The 17,224-nt window shown below is 43.6% G+C and overlaps 1 pseudogene; it reads right to left on the minus strand.

Annotated features, from left to right (window-relative positions):
- Positions 1–17,224, minus strand: part of LOC106605638 (stromal membrane-associated protein 1-like) — an 86,001-nt pseudogene that overhangs the window by 51,264 nt on the left and 17,513 nt on the right.

Consider the following 17,224-nt stretch of genomic DNA (forward strand, 5'->3'; position numbering starts at 1 on the left):
TGGATTAAAATTGGCCTCATGGTGAAATCCCTGAGTGGTTTCCTTCCTCTCAAGCAACTGAGTTAGGAAGGAGTCCTAGATCTTTGTGATGACTGGGTGTATTGATACACCATCCAAAGTGCAACAACTTTCCCATGCTCAAAGAGATAATCAACGTCAGCTTTTTTATTTTTTACCAATAGGTGCCCTTCTTTGTGTGGCCTCCCTGGTCTTTGTAGTTGAATCTGTGCTTGAAATTCAGTGCTCGACTGAGGGATCTTAGAGATAATGGTATGTGTGGGTTACAGAGATGGGGTAGTCATTCACAAATCATGTTAAACACCATTATTGCACACAGAGTTAGTCCATGCAACTAATTATCTGACTTGTGTCAGGGCCGTGACACTTGTTAAGCACATGTTTACTCTTTAGGCTTGACATAACAAAGGGGTTGAATACTTATTGACGCAATACATTTCAGCTTTTAATGTATTAATTTGTAAACATTTCTAAAAACATAATTCCACTTTGACATCATGGGGTATTGTGTGTAGACCAGTGAAGCAAAATCTAAATGTAATCAATTTTAAATTCAGGCTGTAACAACAATATGTGGAAAAGGTCAGGGGTCTGAATACTTTCTGAAGACAAAGCAGCAGGGTTAGCTATGGAACAGAGGTAAAACATGTCATGGAAATGTGTGTGTGATTGATTGGTTGATTGATTTGTTGATTGATTAACTGATGCACATACATATCCAGTGCTTCGTGTGACGGTGTGAAACAATATGACTGCATAATCATTCTAAAAGTAGCGTAAGGTTGTTTCTAAGTCCCATCTCTAAGAAATACAGGATGTGCACATCTCCTCCCATCCTCCTTTACCTTGAATTCCTGCTGCTTTGAGAGGAGCAATTATTCTAAATGTCCCATCTTCCTTTCCTCCTCCCCCCTCCCCCCTCCTCTCCTCTCCCCATCCCTCATTCCCTCCCCCCTCCTCCTCTCCCCATCCCTCATTCCCTCCTCCTCCTCTCCTCTCCCCATCCCTCATTCCCTCCCCTCCTCCTCTCCCCATCCCTCAATTCCCTCCTCCACTCCCCATTCCTCATTCCCTCCCCCTCTCCCCATCCCTCATTCCCTCCCCCCTCCTCCTCTCCCCATCGCTCATTCCCTCCCCTCCTCCTCTCCCCATCCCTCATTCCCTCCCCCCTCATCCCTCATTCCATCCCCCCTCTCCTCTCCTCATCTCTCATTCCCTCCCCCCTCCTCCTCTCCCCATCCCTCATTCATTTCCCCCTCCTCCTCTCCTCTCCCCATCCCTCATTCCCTCCCCCTCTCCTCATCTCTCATCCCTCCTCCCCCTCCTCCTCTCCCCATCCCTCATTCCCTCCCCCTTCTCCTCTCCTCATCTCTCATCCCTCCCCCTCCTCCTCTCCCCATCCCTCATTCCCTCCCCCTTCCTCCTCTCCCCATTCCCTCCCCGCTCCTCATCCCTCATTCCCTCCCCCCTCCTCCTCTCCCTATCCATCATTCCCTCCCCCTCCTCATCCCTCATTCCCTCCCCCTCCTCCTCTCCCCATCCCTCATTCCCTCCCCCTCCTCCTCTCCTCTCTCCATCCCTCCCCCTCCTCCTCTCCTCTCCCCATCCCTCATTCCTTTCCCCTCCTCCTCTCCCCATCCCTCATTCCCACCCGCTCCTCCTCTCCTCTCCCCATCCCTCATTCCCTCCCCCCTCCTCCCCTCCTCTCCTCTCCCCATCCCTCATTCCCTCCCCCTCCTCCTCTCCTCTTCCTCTACCTCATTCCCTCCCCCTTCCTCCTCTCCTCTCCCCATCCCTCATTCCCTCCCCCTTCTCCTCTCCTCTCCCCATCCTTCATTCCCTCCCCCCTCCTCCTCTCTCCATCCCTCATTCCCTCCCCTTCCTCCTCTCCCCATCCCTCATTCCCTCCCCCTCCTCCTCTCCCCTTGCTGGGGTGTTCTATAACTGGATTCAGTGCGTGGGAGTGCGGACGTTGGGACGATTAGAGTGAGTGAGTGTGTGTGTGTGTGCAACCACTTACAGATTGCGTGTGTGTGTGTGTGAGTGTGGTCATTTAGAGAGAGGGCTCGGATGGAGTCATAAAATGACACATTCAAGGAGGGGGATGAACAGAGAGAGAGAGAAGAGCCAGGCTGTCAGCATGTTCCCTCTGCTATCCTCTCTGAGATTAGCAAGCTTTTAGCGTGTCAGCACCACACACACAGACCCTTGAGCTTATACAGTATACGGAAAGAAACACGTAAGCACACACACACACATAAATATTTCCCAACAAACACACAGCCTCATAAACATACAGCCCCACACACTAAAATATCTCCTAGACTCCGGGTCCGATCGACAGCAGGAGCCCAGTTGATAAGCATAAGTGAGGAACAGAGATGAGCAAGTGACAGAACTGCAAATCCACTACACACACTGCTGCATCACACACACACACAGTTGTCATCACATAGACACACACACAGCTGTCACCACACAGCCGGACACACACACACACACACACACACACACACACACACACACACACACACACACACACACACACACACACACACACACACACACACACACACACACACACACACCACGTCAATCAATCTGCTCTCAGACTGCAGGTCAGCACAGAGGGCACATTCTCCTGCTTTCTGATTCCCAGCATGCTTTGCCTTGAGTCTGGGTCTCTGACAAGGTCGGGTGGAGTCAGAAAAGGACTAAGCCGGGTCACTCACTGTTGCGTCATTGAAGTTGTTGAAATAAAGCTGTGGATAGCTGGTGTGTGTTCAGTGAGTCACAATTTAGGATCCCTGTGTGTTCAGCAAGAGGGTTGGATGTTCCATGTTCAGTAAGAGCAGTTTATGTTCAGTATGTGTTCAGCTAAGACTAAGAGTACTTAGAGTAGTGTTTCAGACTGTGTTCAGTGTGTGTTGAGTAGCGGGTGTGAAGCAACAGAACTAGAGAATGTTCAGTGTGTGTTCAGTATGGGTAGTGTTCAGTAAAGCCTGGGTACAGTACAGTGTTTTTTTCCAGGCAGTCTCTATTCCCTGTGGCCAGTGGAGCAGAAAGCCCCATCATCACTATATAAACCAAGACAGAGCACACTATTCCACAGGCCATGGAATTATTCACATAACTAACCTTGACCCAGCAAACACACACACACAAAAATCAAATTGTATTTGTCACATGCTTCTTAAACAACAGGTGTAGACTAACAATGAAATGCTTACTTAACAGGCCCTTCCCAACAGTGCAGCGCACAGTCTGTCAGGAGCCTGTCGAACGAATGCGAGAATGGCGTGGACGCGCGCAGACACTGCATTATTCACCATGGCCTAGAGCCACTCAGTCCGAACAGGAAAAGCTCCGCAAGCACGCGTGCGTGAGTGTGCACATAAATACATGCACGTGACTCACCATGACCCCAAACTACCGTCTTGTCTTTACCTTCCCAGAGGAGTCCTTTCCTCCCTTCTTTTCCTCCTTCTTCTTCTCTCGTTCCGTCTATCAAGAAATAGACACTGGAGGTTAGGTCAGCAATGACAACACATAAAATAACACACCTGGATGGGGCACACACAGTCTGAATTAAGAAACACACACACACACACACACAAACAAATTCATCAGAGGTTGAAAAACTCCCTAAAAATAGGTTTACCCCTTATTCACTTTTACACAGTGGCACACGCACGGCAAGAGAAGTGATTCAGCTGCACTCACACCGACACGTGTATAAACTCTCACACCTTCTCTTTCAGACGATTTGCCCTCTTGTGGAACAATTTAGTGTAGCTATGAGCAATTCAAATCTCATATGGAGTTACCGTCTTCTCTTTCAGAGCAATAAGAGCTTGATGATTCCCTGTCTGAGTCATTGTGCTTAGTGAGGGGCAGTGGGCTGGTGCATCCATTAGCAGCCTCCATTATTCAGCCATTCAACCTCTTCACCATGGGGTTCATTCAGGATTGAGGTGGTTGGGGCGGCAGGTAGCCTGGTGGTTAGAGCATTGAGGCCTGTAACCGAAAGGTTGCTGGATCGAATCCCCGAGCTAAGGTAAAAATCAGTCGTTTTGCCCTTGAACAAGGCAGTTAACCCACTGTTCCCCGGTAGACCGTCAATGTAAATAAGAATTTGTTCTTAACTGACTTGCCTACTTCAATAAAGGATAAATAAATACAAATTCCCTCATGTCATGCACGTAGGGCTGGCACAATTACTGTATAACCGATGGTTACGGATGAAGATCGCCGTCCAAATCTTTTATTAGAACGGTTATTACAGAGACCGCGGTCAATTGGCTGGCCAATTACCTCCATCCAAAATTCCATGCCCGTCACAGCCCTACAAGCATGCTGCAAACACTCACACACACACACACACACTTGGAAGTGTACTGTGATGGTGCTGTATGTGATGAGGGGGCATTGGAAAACCATTACAAGAAAGAGCACCACAGCGTAGCAGAGCCCAGCACACAGAAAGGACCAGCACTGCACAGGTAAGCAACACAACACAACACCAGGTGGCATGACGGTAAAACGTCAGACCCCCTGCCTGTTCTTCTCAGCAGCCTTTGAGGAGGGAGAGGCTGCCGCTTCAGAACACTTCTACAGGGAGGGAAAGAGGGAAGAGGGAAAAAAAGAGATAGGATTGGGGGGCAGGGGAAGGATGAATGGAGAGAAAGAGAGGGGTATATAGAAAGAGGTGGTTAGAGGCGGAACAGGGAGAGAAAGAAAGAGAAAGAAGAAAGGAGGGAGGCATTAGAGGACATGGAAGAGAAGGGAAAACGGAGGGAGAGCGACAGCAGGGGGGATAGATAAAAAGAGGAGGATTAGTAAGCAGCCAGTTGTGTAAGCTAGGGCATTGTCACTACCCAGCCTAGCAGAGCCTGAGACAGACAGTCGTCATCACATTCACCAGAAGGTCACACACACTCCCACAAGATCTAGAAGCAGAGGACAAACTCATATGGTGAAGGATATGGGAAATCACACACATGCGCAGGCAAACACACATGCCAAAGGCTAGAACAATTCTGCTGTGATTGAAAGACCTCTGTGGGCCAGAGATTTACTGTGTGTGTGGGTGTGTGTGTGTGTTGGACACCACAAAGGCCCTTTCTGCCTGGGCCAAGTCAAGTGGCTGTATCTGATCACCTGAGTGACAGCCTTACTCAACCTCTACCCTCCCTGAGAGAGAGAGAGAGAGAGCACCTAAAACCCTCTACTATTCACTGCCAACTAGGCTTCTCCTAGCTTCTCTTGGCCAACCTCAGTAGGTCACTGACTACCTGAAGCTGCACTGAGAGCACTTCAACACAGGGGAGCAAAGCTAAGTTATGCTATCTCCCTAGCCAGATCAGCCCTGCATACAGCGCTGTTTAGGCTGTTAGGAAAAAGCCACTAGCGCTCGTTAGCAATCGGCATCTGGGGGTAGGCAGAGTGTGTGTTCAGAGAAAGTGAGAGAGAGCGTGCATCATTTTCCAAATCTGTGTTTATATCCCCCGTCCCTCTCTTTCCCCCTCTCTAAACTACCTAAGGGGAAAAACACACACGGAGCAAGTCTTGTTCTATCTGAAGGGAGTTTTTAGCTCTGTCCCTGTCTGTTATTCATCAAACCAGCCTTTCTCTCGCCTCTGGATAAAAAGAGGGCCTAGGAGAGATCTGAATTCAGGGTATTTTCTTGAGTGTGACTTTTGTTCTGTCTTTTTTCCCTTCTCTTACTTTGATGCTAAGAACGGAGACGGAGAGGCAGAAACAGCAGTAACAGGCACATTTAGGATGAAGCTGAGGAGTGGTGGAGAGAGAAAAGAAAAGAGGGGGTAAGTGATAGAAAGCGAAACACAAGATGCAGAGAGAGAAAATAGAGTAGAGGAGACAAAGAGAAAAAGAAAGAGGGAGAGAGGGGGGGGGTAAATGATAGAAAGAGAAACATAAGATGCTGAGAGAGAGAGAGAGAGAGAGAGAGAGAGGGAGAGAGAGAGAGAAACAGAGGAGACAAAGAGAAAAAGAAAGAGAGGGGAGTAGATGACAGAAAGAGAGACAAGATGCAGAGTGAGAGAAAAGGGGAGAGAGAAAGAGACAGGGATATAGAGGAAGAGACTCAAAAGAGTGTGTGAGAGAGAATGTGAGAGAAAGGACAGTTCTGGTGAAGGATATAAAATATGTTGGTATCAGAGGCAGGTCAGGAGTGTAGTGTTAAAATGGTGACCCATGTGACAGCCTGTTCCCTGCTGAGGGGTGGAACACCAAACTGAGGAGCCCATCTCTAAAGACACCCTGTTTGTTTTTGATTTCATCTAGCTAGGACAGCATGACATTTTCACTATATATAGAGGCTGATTTTGGGATTAGGTGGATCTCTTTATCTTGTGCCATTATCTCGTTCTCAAGCCCCTTGTCACTATCTTCTTCTGGGCTTTTGGAGTGAACTGATTGGCCAAGTAGTGTCAGGTGGTCTTAGACAGCGAGCTTGTGAGGTCTTGTTGACTTCAGTAAAATTGACGTAATGTGACGTGCGCACTTGCCCACTCGCACAAGCACACACAGGCCGTACCATGTTACTCATGGCAGAACAATGGGCTCATGCATGGACTGCTACAACAGATGTGTTCACCCACAATGCATCATTGTTTTCTGAGTGATGTTGGACTTGACACAAGGGCTCTATTCTCCCTCTCTCTCTCTCTCTCCCCACACACACACACACACACACACACACACACACACACACACACACACACACACACACACACACACACACACACACACACACACACACACACACACACACAATATAAATTCACATTTCGCAAACGAACACATTAACATGCACATACAGTACACACCCTATTCACAATCTATGTACACAACTAGACATCTTTTCCGAGCTCTCTTAACACGTATCCTCAACCTCCATCTGTGCAAAACGACTTAAAGGGGAAGTTGACCCAAAAACACTTCTGGGCACTTCTGGCTGTTTGTCAGTACCCCAGACAGTTTTTAGGTCCATTGTTGGAGTATTTAGAGTTCTGTATTATTATATCAAAATGCTGAAATTCTAAAATTACCTAAAAAGCATAAAAAACTGTGTAGTTATTATTACATAAAAAATGATTGATGTCTAGGCATTGATTTGCCAAATAAATGTGTTGTTTAATGTAAAAAGTATAAAAAACAAAGACCTACAAAGGTCTTCCATATAGTTTGTAATCTGGTACATACTCTTCTTCGTGGTTCTAAGATGGATAATTACTGGAGGCAGGGCGAATGAGCGTCTTACTATATCGGTCTTCAAGAAAGGAAATCAGAACAAAAGGGAGTAAAAAACAAAGATGGTAGCTAGCTAGGCTAGCGGTTAGTAATCTCTGAAGTAATGTAAGTGTAGGCGAATAGCGTTAGTAGTCGAGTAGCTGAATGACGTTGGCCAAATGACGTTGGCTGGTTGAAACCTGGTTCTGTTCCCACTGTCTTTCCACCATGGACAGAAAAGCTCCAACCATTCAAGGTACACTACATGACCAAAAGTATGTGGACACCTGCTTGTAAAACATCTCATTCCAAAATCATGGGCATTAACATGGAGTTATTCCCCCTTTGCTGCTACAACAGCCTCCACTCTTCTGGGAAGGCTTTCCACTAGATGTTGGAACATTGCTGTGGGGACTTGCTTCCATTCAGCCACAAGAACATTAGTGAGGTCGGGCACTGATGTTGGGCGATTAGGCCTGGCTCACAGTCGGTGTTCCAATTCATCCCAAAGGTGTTTGATGGGGTTGAGGTCAGGGCCAGTCAAGTTCTTCCACACAGATCAACAAACCATTTCTGTATGGACCGCACTTTGTGCACGGGGGGATTGTCATGCTGAAACAGGAAAGGGCCTTCCCCAAACTACTGCCGCCAAGTTGGAAGCACAGAATCGTCTACAATGTCATTGTATGCTGTAACATTAAGATTTCCCTTCACTGGAACTAAGGGGCTTAGCCTGAACCATGAAAAACAGCCCCAGACCATTATTCCTGCTCCACTAAACTTTACAGTTGGCACTATGCAATCGGGCAAGTAGCGTTCTCCTGGCATCCGTCAAACCCAGATTTGTCCGTCAGACTGCCAGATGGTTGTTAATATGTGTATGTGAATAACTCACGTCAGAGAGTTAGATAAGATACAAGCATAATCCTTTACTCATGTATTACATGTTACAGGTCACTACACCCTAATCAGACACTCATAATGCACCTGTTTATCTATCCTAGATCGGTGCCCCACTAGCGCCATCTCTAGGTTCGCATTATGTCCATTATCAACATCTTCCTTTTCATATAGAATTAGATTGAGCACTTCATACCATTTTAATACCACAGTGAAAATACCTATTTACATTATCAACACCTTATTTTTTAAAATGTATTTATAGATTAAAAAAAATCTCCATCTCTTAAGGGACATAGACAGGGGTGGTCTTATGTTAGCCCTTGTCCTAGTGTGGCACACTGGTAGCATATTGGGCACCTCTGGGAGCCTCAGGGCCTCTCCTTCCTCTTCCACATCCTCCTGAAATTGTCGAGGCACAGTCGGCAGAGATAACTGCCCTGGTGGGGTCTTCCCCTGTCCTGCCCACACCATCCAGAGGATATTCACAGTCTTCCCATGTGGACCTCCTGTGCCCTATGCTCTCCTGAACTGGGCGTATGTCCCTCCGGTTCCTTCGATACTGTTGGCCCTTTACTTCCACTTCATATGACCTATGCATCAGGGATCCCTGCTCGATGGAAATGCAGGTTTTAACTAATTAAACAACAAAGAATATGATCTACATGATCAGTCTCTGTGTGTAAAATAAAAAAAGTGGTTAATGTAAACCCAACTCACAGCTAAAAAAATGTAAAGAAAGCAATCCAATGTTATTTGTTGCCTAGACTTTACTGCAAATGATACTCAAGTCTTGAGAATAAACAATACACTAATATTGCAGTTAGCCATGACAGCCTTTATAATAGAACACTTGTGACCACACACATCTGAATATTGCACTTGGGAAAAAAACATCTTAAAGTAGAAATAGAATGAAACAAACAGGCATTCTATTTTTGCTCTATTATAGTGGCCACTATAGACATCGATAAAGTGCACAAGGCTACATGTGTGCAAAAGTAACGTTTACCGAGTAAAAGAAAAGTATAATTCCCCCTCACTCACACGTGTTACTGTCAAGTTCAACACAACAAAAACAATATCTTTGGGCTACAATGCACATTATACACTTTCTGTCTGTGGACATCTGTTCTACAATGTGCCAGCAAAAGTGAGAAAGAGGGAAAGTGTGCGGTGTTCCGTTCACCTCTATAGTGGCTAGAGGTCGACCAATTAATCGGCATTATCGATTAATTATGGCCGATTTCTAGTTTTCATAACAATCGGTAATCGGCCTATTTGGACACCGATTATGGCTGATTACATTGCAATCCACGAGGAGACTGTGTGGCAGGCTGACCACCTGTTACACGAGTGCAGCATCAAAAGGATCTTGTGGCTGCAAGGAGCCAAGGTAAGTTGCTAGCTAGCATTAAACTTATATTATAAAAAACAAATCAATCTTCACATAATCACTAGTTAACTACACATGGTTGATGATATTACTAGGTTAACTAGCTTGTCCTGCGTTGCATATAATCAAAGCGGTGCCTGTTAATTTACCATCGAATCACAGCCTACTTCAACTTTGCCAAACAGTCTGCAACACCACTAAGCAAAGGGTACCACCAAGCAAGCGGCACCATGAAGACCAAGGAGCTCTCCAAACAGGTCAGGGACAAAGTTGTGGAAAAGTACAGATCAGGGTTGGGTTATAAAAAAATATCAGAAACTTTGAACATCCCACAGAGCACCATTAAATCCATTATTAAAAAATGAAAAGAATATGGCACCACAACAAACCTGCCAAGAGAGGTTTGCCCACCAAAACTCACGGACCAGGCAAGGATGGCATTAACAAAAGCACATTTGCAAAAAATCATTGCACAAACGTACAGGCTGGCAGGAACATCAATGCCCTTCTTAAAATCAATACACAGAAGTATATATTTTTAAACCTGCATATTTAGTTAAAATAAATGCATGTTAGCAGGCAATATTAACTAGGGAAATTGTGTCACTTCTCTTGCGTTCAGTGCAAGCCGAGTCAGGGTATATGCAGCAGTTTGGGCCACCTGGCTCGTTGCGAACTGTGTGAAGACCATTTCTCCCAAACAAAGACCGTAATTAATTTGCAAGAATTTTACATAATTATGACATAACATTGAAGGTTGTGCAATGTAACAGCAATATTTAGACTTAGGGATGCCACCCGTTCGATAAAATATGGAACAGTTCCGTATTTCACTGAAAGAATAAACGTTTTGCTTTCAAAATGATCGTTTCCGGATTTTACCATATTAATGACCAAAGGCTCGTATTTCTGTGTGTTTATTATAATTAAGTCTATGATTTGATATTTGATAGAGCAGTCTGACTGAGCGGTGGTAGGCAGCAGCAGGCTCGTAAGCATTCATTCAAACTGCACTTTACTGTGTTTGCCAGCAGCTCTTAGCAATGCCTGAAGCACAGCACTGTTTATGACTTCAAGCCTATCAACTCCCGAGATTAGGCTGGCAATACTAAAGTGCCTATAAGAACATACAATAGTCAAAGGTATATGAAATACAAATGGTATAGAGAAAAATAGTCAACGTGTCATAATTCCTATATTAACTACAACCTAAAACTTCTTAACTGGGAATATTGAAGACTCATGTTAAAAGGAACCACCAGCTTTCATATGTTCTCATGTTCTGAGCAAGGAATTTAAACTTTAGCTTTTTTACATGGCACATATTGCACTTTTACTTTCTTCTCCAACACTTTGTTTTTGCATTATTTAAACCAAATTGAACGTTCCATTATTTATTTGAGACTAAATAGATTTTATGTATGTATTATAATTAAGTTAAAATACTCAGAAACTCTTTGATTAACTAGTATAGGCCTACTATTCATTTATTTTATTTCAGACTTGTATAGCCTACTGGATTAATAGAGATCTACTTCCTCAAGTTATATTGTTAGGGTGAGTGACTCAACTTACAATGGCTAGTCATTTAATTTTTTTCTTGTGCTTTATGCTATTTTCTCCATGACTCCTGCTCGCTTTGTTGACTATGAACTTGCTTGTTTACCCGAACGTGAGACAGACGATGTTTGTTACCACACTTGCAACTCTTACTCTCTATTGGTTACACAGCCTCACATCCTATTCTAACCACCTCTTGCCAGCTTTGAATTCATGTTACCTGATGAAATTGCTGTACAATATGATCTTGTTGCCATCTGATGCACACTCAAATGTCATAAAAAAATAAACACTGCAAAGCCTTCCCTGTCCTCTGCCATTCCCTGATTGTATTACTTCTAATGATATCTGGAAATGTGTATGTACACCCTGGCCCATCTACTGTCGCTAGCCCCAATTCTGACTTGTGCACTGATTTCTGCTACACTGATTTCTGCTATCGTAAAAGCCTGGGTTTTCCGCATGTTAACACTAGAAGCTTATTACCAAATGTGGACCAATTGAAAGTGAGTGTAGGTTCACAACTCCAATCCAGATGTGTTGGTCATTACTGAGACGTGGTTAAGAAAGAGTGTTCTAATCACTGATGTGAACCTTTGTGGTTATAACCTTTTTCGGCAAGACAGATTTTACAAAAGGTGGTGGAGTGGCAAACTTTACCAAGGGACACCTTCAGTGCTCAGTTGTCTCCAAGTCTTTGCGCTCTCCTGGCCCCTTACACTAAGACTGAATTTTTCCTGCTAGGTGACCTAAACTGGGACATGCTTAAACCACCTGACCAAGTCTTAAAACAATGGGACTCCCTAAATCTCTCTCAGATTACATCCAATTCCACAAGGTATGACTCCAAACACACAGAAAAGGTTACTCTCCGTGATGTTAACCTCACAAATAATCCTGATAGGTATCAGTCTGGTGTTTTCTGTAATGACCTTAGTGATCACTGTTTTACAGCCTGTGTTGTAATGGTTACTCAGTTAAATGACTTGTCCTGATCTGTCAGATGCTGTAAAACCTTCCTTAATTACTGTAAATGTGTATAGAATCAGCTTGATCCCCTCTGTCAAAGATGCTTGGACCTTTTAAAAAAATATATTTTCAGTGGTATTGTTAACAAGCACGCCCCATAAAGAAAAGTGAATTAAGTTCAGCTACTGGTTCGACTGTCATCTGGCAGAGTTACTCCACCTTAACAACCCCATTTGGCGAAAGGCTCGGCACTCAAATACTCAGGCTGACTGGCTGTTGTTCAGGCAAATTACAAATAAGTGCACTCAGGCTATCCGGAAGGCCAAAGTTAGTTACTTTAAGGAGCAGTTCTCTCTCTGTGGCTCTAACCCCAAGAAGTTCTGGAAAATGGTGAAAGACCTGGAGAATAAACCCTCTTCCTCACAGCTACCCATGTCCTTAAATGTTGATGATGTTGTTACTGACAAGGAGCGTAAGGCTGAATTTTTTTATGCACTACTTCATTAAGTCAGGGTTCCTATTTGACTACTCCATGCCTCCTTGCCCGTCCAACATTTCCTCATCTCCCAGCCCTTCTAATGCTCCTCCCTCTTTTTCCCTTGCCCCACTACACAGTTTCTCCCTGCAGGCGGTGCATTCTTTATTTAAAGCAGGAGATCAAGCTGATCCTAACTGTTATAGTCCAATTTCTATCTTGCCCTGTTTATCAAAAGGGTTAGAAAAACTTGTCAAAAATCAACTGACTGGCTTTCTTGATGTCTATAGTATTCTCTCTGGTATGCAATTTGGTTTCCGCTCAGGTTATGAATGTGTCACTGCAACCTTAAAGGTATTAAATTATGTCACCATTGCTCTTGATTCTAAGCAATGTTGTGCTGCTACTTTTATTGACTTGGCCAAAGCTTTTGATATGGTAGACCATTCTATTCTTGTGGGTCAGGGAAGGAGTATTGGTGTCTCTGAGGGGTCTTTGGCCTGGTTTGCTAACTACCTCTCTCACAAAGTACAGTGTAATTAGTCACAATATCTGATGTCTCAGCCACTGCCCAACACCAAGGGAGTACCCCAAGGCTCGATCCTAGGCCCCACGCTCTTCTCAATTTACATCAACAACACAGCTCAGGCAGTAGGAAGTGCTCACATCCATTTATGTGCAGATCATACAGTCTTACTATATACTCAGCTGGCCCCTCCCTGGATTTTGTGTTAAATGCTCTACAACAGTGGTCACCAACCTTTTCTGAGTCAAGATCACTTTCACAGTTAAAACGCAAGCTGAGATCTACTGCTCAGATTTTTTTTTTTACATTAACCTCACACAAATATTTTGTAGGAATGAGGTTTGGGCAGTAGGCCTAATACATTATCACAGCATACTGGCTATATGATTGGCCTGCAATATTGTTAATCAGACCATATTATATTTCAAAACTCGAGCTTTGATAACAAAATTGATCAGTTGGTTTAGCACTTGTGAGGCACTGTGGAGCATTAAATGAAATAATTTGCTTTTTTATTTTCCTGGACTGATGGTACCTGCATCGGATGGTCAACGAGGTCAAATCATGACGTCAGTGATCTTCAGGTTGAAAAGTCGGAGCTCTAGAAAGATTCCCGAGTTTACGACTTGGAATTCCGAGTTGGATGATCGTTCAAAATGATTTTTGCAACCGCCTCTCATGGTCCCTGCTCTCTCCTTCCTTTCCTCCGATGAGACTGACCAGAGAGAGGAAACAGTCTTCCACCTGATGGCAACACTCGAGTCGCACCGCATCTGCCTCATGCACAAATTCATGTTGTTCCTACGACTAGAGAAAGTTCAATATACCTTACTATTAAAATCAACACGACGAGCTGCTAATAATAATAAAACGCAGGGCAATCGATACTTGACTACTCATTCATTGCAGCTGCAGCCCGAGCGGAAATACAGAGAAGCGCGTTTTGTAATAGTATTGAATAAAAACAGTGGCAGTGCTGAATATAAACTTAAACATGAACACACTCAGAAAAACAGCAGCTCTTTGCTGTATTCGTTGACAGTGTCTCTGTGGCCATAGTTTTAAAAGTTATTAAATTAGACTTGGCTGTGGCCAGGGTTCCATCTTTACGACGGACTTGACACTTATAGGACACATCACCACTCTATACTCCTCTGTAAACTGGCCATCTCTGTATAACTGGCACAAGACCCACTGGTTGAAGCTCATTTATAAAACCCTCTCAGGCCTCTCTCTCCCCCATCTGAGATACCTTCTGCAACCCTCATATATTTTTATATATACACATATATACACACACCCGTTCTGCCAGTCACAGCCGAGTCACTCCTCTTTTCAGTTCACTGCAGCTAGTGACTGGAACGAACTGCAAAAAAATAAAAAATAAAAACTCAGCCTGGACAGTTTTATCTCCATCTCTACATTAAAAGACTTAATCATGGACTCTACCTTTTTGCTGTTGTCTGTGCCCAACAATGTTTTTTCTGCCACCATGTTGTGCTGCTACCATGTTGTGCTGCTACCATGTTGCGTCGCTGCCATGCTGTGTTGTCTTAGGCCTCTCTTTATGTAGAGTTGTCTCTTTTGTTGTGATGTGTGTTTAACCTACATTTTTATTTTTAATCCCAGCCCCCATCCCAGCAGGAGGCCTTTTGTCTCTTGGTAGGCCGTCAGTGTAAATAAGAATTTATTCTTAACGGACTTGCCTAATTTTATAAAGATTTAATAAATAGAAATTGTAAAAAACTCCCAACATCGCCCTGGTTGAAAAACCAACTAAGGTGACATGTTTCAACTTTGCAACTAACTCTAGCTAGCCTAATGATGGCAGTGTGATGTTGTGGAATGCCATCAATAACATGGCATGCAATAATTGGTGGTTGCGTTCAGTGTGACTGCTATGTACTGTAGACTACCAAGAACAGCACCATTCTCTACCTCAGGTGTATTCATTCCGGTAAACTCATGAGCATAGAAATCAGAATGAATAGAACAGGCTTGGAACCTCTAAACCTGGCAATTTGACTGGTCAACTCATGGGTACACTTGCAATAGCTGCCTTGTCACATTTTATTTGTCACATTTCGTGAACAACAGGTGTAGACTAACAATGCTTACTTATGGGCCCTTCCAACAATGCAGAGAGAAAGAAAATAGAGAAATAGAAAAGTAATAACACGTAATAATAACAACACGTAATAATAAAAGTAATAAATACACAATGAGTAACAATAACTTGGCCATATACAAGGGGTACAAGTACAGAGTTGATGTGCAGGGGTACAAAGTAATTGAGGTAGATATGTGCATATAACTAGGAATAAAGTGACAGATAATAAACACTAACAGCAGCGTATGTGAGGAGTCAAAAAATTTGGTGCCAAAAGGGTCAGTGCAGATAGTCCAAGTAGCTATTTTGTTAAATATTTAGTAGTCTTATGGCTTAGGGGTAGAAGCTGTTCAGGGTTCTGTTATTTCCAGACTGCATTGGAACCGATTGCCGTTCATGATGCAATAATTTCCATGGTAATGTAGAATGTCCATTCAAATGATGCTAACTGATGTGGCTCATACAATGGAATGTATTTTTTTTATGTCAGTTGAGTTGATTCAACAAATACCAGCATAGATTGATGGCTACACTTCCTGCTTTTACTTCCTGCTTTGCTCCTATGGGTAAACTCACAATGGCCAGCAGTCCACCCATTATGCCATCATTGTCTTGAATGGGTACACCAGTTCTATTCAATGAGGAGATTTGATTAATCTGGCCCGGGCAGGCATGTTTTTCACCAGTGAAGTTTGGAACCGGGCTGCCTCCCAGGCGTGAGTCAGCACATTGAGTAATGAGTAAGATTCTGTGTTTTACATAACCCCACAGTTCTCAAACCTTGTACCTAGAGATCTACCGTCCTATAGGTTTTCAATCCAACCCTAATCAAGCTCACCTACTGGAGTGAAAACCTACAGGACGGTTGCTCTCCAGGAACATGTTTGTAAATCCACGGTCTAACTAATGCTGAGTGACGGTGTAAATGGAATAGTAACTGTGTAATTGTTGTTTTATAATAACATTAAATAGTTTCGATTTTTTTTTTTACTAGAATGCTATTTCTTGAAAATGTTATTTGTATATGACGCTATGAGCCTGGGGTAAGGTTGGTTGGATGTAATTGTTGCCACCACAGAGGCTGAGAGTACCCGTCATTGGCCTGTTCTCCCCCTCAGCATCCACTCCAGGGTGATCCGACGAAGGACCAGTCGGTATTGTCTAGATAGACAGAAAATAAATACATGGCAGTGTTATATACAACAACAAAGAAATAAATAGGCCTAGGCCTATACAACATAAAATAACAGTCTCAGGGATCATTAAGCATATTCACTTATAAGCCATATTGATGATGTTACAATACATTTAGCTAATATAGCAGATGCTCTTCTCCAGAGCGACTAACAGGAGCAGTTAAGATTAAGTGCTTTGCTCATAGGCACATACAGATTTTTCAACTTGTCGGCTCAGCGATTCGAACCGAAAGGCTACCTGCTGCAATACTATTGACAGCTCTCTTGGTCTTGTATACTTGAAGACTGTAATAGCCAACTCAAGTGTGAGGCTTTTTCTTCTTCTTCTGTGTGGGTTTACAGGCTCTTTAGAATATTATTGGTATAAAAGCTAGACTGGCAACTGCAAGAAACATGTTCTTCTCTACTACCAGTATTGACTTTATACTTCTTACACTTTTCGGTAATATAGACCCAGATTGTGAGGTGCGCGTCCCATACATACTATTTCTATGGCGCACATCCACTCGTTCTAGACACTGTTTACCTAGCCAACATGTCATCATTGTCAGACAAACTTGAGAGGGACTACAATAGCCAGTTACATTATGGTATGCAGGCAGGATACTCAAAAATACAGTTGGAAGGGTGTCATTAGGTAAGCTATTTATTATCTTAGAGAGTAATATAAATATCCTGTGAGTAATATTAGCGAAAACACTTACGCTTCAAAGAGCTTCCCATTTGGAACGCCAGGTGTGGCACGTCGTTTCCAGTTGTTCCTGGGCATTCTGAAGAAAGTCTCCAACACACCAGGATTGATGAGACACAACAAATCGGA

This window comes from Salmo salar, chromosome 01 (genome assembly GCF_965601325.2).
Source record: "Salmo salar chromosome 01, fSalSal1, whole genome shotgun sequence".
NCBI classification, from domain to species: Eukaryota; Metazoa; Chordata; class Actinopteri; order Salmoniformes; family Salmonidae; genus Salmo; species Salmo salar.